Below are 4,327 nucleotides of genomic sequence, written 5' to 3' on the forward strand. Positions count from 1 at the left end.
GAGGCAGATATAATCACTGGAAAACTCTTGCTATCATCCAAGTAAGCGTATTTTAAATTTGATGGCAGAGGCTTCAATTCTGGTGTGGTCGGCTGGACAGTGGTAGACGGAGATGGTTTCTCAGCCTTTACCTCATAAAGAAAGTCAGAGGTATGTGTACTTCCTGAAACATGGTTAGTCCTATCTGACTCTATAAAATCAATCTCAAGAGGTAAAACACCACCACCAGGCATGCAATCAATATCACTCTCAGATTCACTCTCAGCATCAAATTCAGACATATGATCAAGTACAATTTCAGACTCAATGCATGAAGAGTGAGAGGCATGCAGATTAGAATAAAGATCAATCATGTATTCATCAACAACATGGTCAATTATTTCAGCACGAAATACAGAAAGATCTTCAGATGGGTATTTCATAGCATCCAAAATATTAAAATGAACAGTTATATCACCAAACTCCATGGACAGTGTGCCTGCATAAACATCTATCTTAGTTCTAGCAGTTTTCATAAAGGGTCTGCCTAGAATGATGGGAACTGATCCTTGAGAAAATCCATCTTCCATATTCAAGATATAAAAATCAACAGGGAAAATCAGTTCACCAACTCTAACTAAGACATCTTCTATGAAACCAACAGGATAGGCAACACTTCTGTTAGCTAAATGAATTACCACATCAGTTGACTGCAAGGGACCTAGAGATAGAGAATTAAAAATAGACAGAGGCATAACACTAACAGAAGCTCCTAAATCTAGCATGGCATTGTCAAACTTACTATTCCCTATGATACAAGGTATGCTGAATGTACCTGGATCTTTGCATTTTTCAGGAATTTGAGGAACAAATTTACCAATCAATGCGGAGACATTTCTGCCCATGCTAATCCGTTCACTTCCTTTAAGCTTCCGCTTATTAGTGCACAGCTCCTTCAAGAATTTGGCATATCTTGGAATTTGCTTTATTGCATCCAACAGAGGTATGTTTACCTCTACCTTTCTAAACGTTTCCAAGATCTCTTTCTCTGCCTCTTCCATTTTTTTGTTGGAAACTGCTCTTGGAGGGAATGGAAGAGGGGGAATGTGCTGCTTCTGCAAATCAGAATTACCTGTGGAAGAAGATTCACCTGCACAGAAATTGTTAGGTAAATTTTTGTCATCACCTTTTTCTGGAATAGAGTGAAGTTTGGCAGGTTCATTTGTAGATGAGGAAGGTGCTACGGGTTGAGGTCCTTGACATTGCTTTCCCGACCTCAATGAAATGGCACTGACATTTTTGGGATTTTGGACAGCTTGAGAAGGCAGCTTGTCAGAATTCTGGGACTGTTGTTGATTCAATTGGGTAGCTAATTGTCCTATCTGATTGGTTAAGCTCTGAATGGAGGCTCTGGTCTCTTGCTGAAACTGCATGTTCTGCATAGTCATTTGCCTCACAAGTTCTTCGAGGGAAGGTTGTGGAGGGGCCTCAACTGTTGGCTGTTTCTGGGGTTGTTGCTGTTGTTGGATTGGTGGAGGAATGTATGGTCTGCTTGGGCCAGCAGCATTTTGGAAGGAAGGAGCAGGCTGCTGTTGTTGCTGAGGGCTGGACCATCTGAGGTTAGGGTAATTCCTCCATCCAGGGTTGTATCTGTTGCTGGAAAGGTCATAATTGTTCTGCTGTGGTTGATTTTGCTGCTGAGGTTGAGGAGGTCTATTGTAAATATTTGCAGCATAAGCTTCAGGCTACTCAATTGCTCCAGGTTGCTGCATGGAAGGGCAAAGGTCTGTATGGTGGTCAGCAGAGGAGCACAAACCACAAACCCTTGCGACAGGTACAAATTTCTGATTCAAGGCCAGCTGGGTTACCAAGTTGACCAACGCATCCAGTTTGCCTTCAAGCTTCTTAGTTTCAGATGATGCAGATGGGTTTGTAGCTACCTCATGCACTCCTCTAATGACTATGGCATCATTTCTGGCGCTAAACTGCTGGGAGTTGGAGGCCATCTTCTCAATTAAATTTCTGGCTTCAGCAGGAGTCATGTCTCCAAGGGCTCCACCACTGGCAGCATCTATCATACTTCTCTCCATATTATTGAGTCCTTCATAAAAATATTGGAGAAGAAGCTGTTCTGAAATCTGATGGTGGGGGCAACTGGCACATAGTTTCTTAAATCTCTCCCAGTACTCATACAGGCTCTCTCCACTGAGTTGTCTAATACCTGAGATATCCTTCCTGATGGCTGTGGTCCTGGAAGCAGGGAAAAAGTTTTCTAAGAATACTCTCTTAAGGTCATCCCAGCTCGTGATGGACCTTGGAGCAAGGTAATACAGCCAGTCCTTTGCCACTCCCTCTAATGAATAAGGAAAAGCCTTCAGAAATATGTGATCCTCTTGGACATCTGGGGGTTTCATGGTGGAGCAGACAATGTGAAATTCTTTCAAATGTTTGTGCGGGTCTTCACCTGCAAGGCCATGAAACTTTGGAAGCAAATGAATCAGTCCAGTCTTAAGAACATATGGGACATCCTCATCAGGGTATTGGATGCACAAGCTTTCGTAGGTGAAATCAGGTGTAGCCATTTCCCTTAGAGTCCTCTCACGAGGTGGAGGTTGTGCCATGTTCTCAGAATGTGCAAAATCAGAATGCTCAGAATCAGAATGCTCAAAATTATAATGCTCAAGATCAGGATGTTCAAAATCACCAATAACAAAATGCACAGATTCACCAGTTATGGAATGCTCAGAATGATCAAAAGGTATAAAATGATGCCTAACTAATCTATGAAATGTCCTATCTATCTTAGGATCAAAGGGTTGTAAGTCAGATGGATTGCCTCTAGTCATACACTACATTCAGCATGCACACAACTAGTTGCCTTGTCATGTAAATAAAGGTGTAGGTTTGAACTACAGCTACCCTCAAATGATATCCAAATGACTTGAACTTTTGTGAGCAACCCTATAAAATGATGAGAAGATAGCACAAAAAATTTCAGACAAAACTTCAAAGTCTAACTATGAAAGCTAAAAATGGTAGGTTAAGAAAAATAAGTGAATAAAACTTGAAAAATAAAAAACTTTTGACAGAATCGCTTTTTTTTGGACGATGGAGACCTCAGCCGGCCGTAGCTGGCTACCATGGCGTAGGAAATTTTTTTCTACCCCAAATGCATATATAATAATTGCGATTCTGATAACCGGAGCAAAAGTTATGGCCGTTTGAAGTTTTGACAAACACAAAATTTGCTAGTTTTTTGGAACTTTCAAATCTGACAAAACTAAAGGCTCTAGCTATTTTTCCCACAAAATATGGATTAAAAGAAGTTACCACAAAAAAAATTCAGCCAAAAATAACAACCCTAGCTACTAAAACAAAAAATCCCAATTAATTCAGCATGGGTGGTCGCTAAAATCCGTCTCTAATTGATTTCTACTCCTACTCTGTTTTTCCGCAAGCTGATTTCTACTACTACTCTGTTTTCAAGCACAATCTTCACAGCAAAACACCCAAGACTGAAACAGGGGAAACGCTTAATGGTAAAACTGAAACAGAACACACATTAAACAAAATACCAGGACACTAATCAACACTAACACACATACTAACACAATACTAACAATTAAACATAAAACACGAAAGGATTAAACACACAACACTAGCTAGCTATTATGAACCTTTGGACACTACTCCCCGGCAACGGCGCCAAATTTGATCGAGGCCGTACCCGAATCAAATAAACATGAAAATGCAGTAACTAGGAAGTGATCCTAGGTCGTTTCCCAACGAGCAGTGACAAGCCAAATGTTCATAATATACTTGCAGTAACAGTAACGATGGGGGGGGGGGTTTGGTTGTTTGGTAATTAAAGAGCAGAACAAATAAAATGGAATACGAAACTACTAATACTAAAAACGGGTTGTTTCCTATGATTCAGAAGCCACTCTCTTATCCTCGGTTATGGAGAATTCGTCCCTAACAGTCAACCACTTAATCCAACCCTATTTCAATTTACTAAGCGAAAATCAACTTAGGGTTTTCAATACGTGATTAGGCACCACATACACCAGTTAGCCCTTCGTCCATTAAGCATGAACGCAAGTTAGGCTCAGAGGCAATTAATCGAACACGAAGCGTGCACTGATTAATATTCACGAAATTGGGATAACTGGTGAAGGGAAAACTGCCAGGAAACCACATTACAAACGAAACCTCAAAGAGAGTTGGGCTTCGTCCTCAAAAGGAAACAACACCAGAAAATCTAGCCTTCCATTAATCAATAGAGAACGAAATTATAGATTGAAGAACGAAATTTTATTGCTAAAATGAAAAGTCAAAACTGGAATTG

The 4,327-nt window shown here is 40.5% G+C and overlaps 1 non-coding gene across 1 annotated transcript; it reads left to right on the top strand.

Moving 5' to 3' along the window:
* The first annotated feature begins 2,115 nt into the window (after positions 1 to 2,115).
* On the top strand, positions 2,116 to 2,222 carry LOC121173002 (small nucleolar RNA R71). Its single transcript, XR_005887000.1, has one exon. It is a non-coding gene; the product is annotated as a small nucleolar RNA R71 (small nucleolar RNA).
* The last annotated feature ends 2,105 nt before the right edge of the window (positions 2,223 to 4,327 follow it).

Source organism: Glycine max, chromosome 10 (genome assembly GCF_000004515.6).
Source record: "Glycine max cultivar Williams 82 chromosome 10, Glycine_max_v4.0, whole genome shotgun sequence".
Lineage (NCBI taxonomy): Eukaryota > Viridiplantae > Streptophyta > Magnoliopsida > Fabales > Fabaceae > Glycine > Glycine max.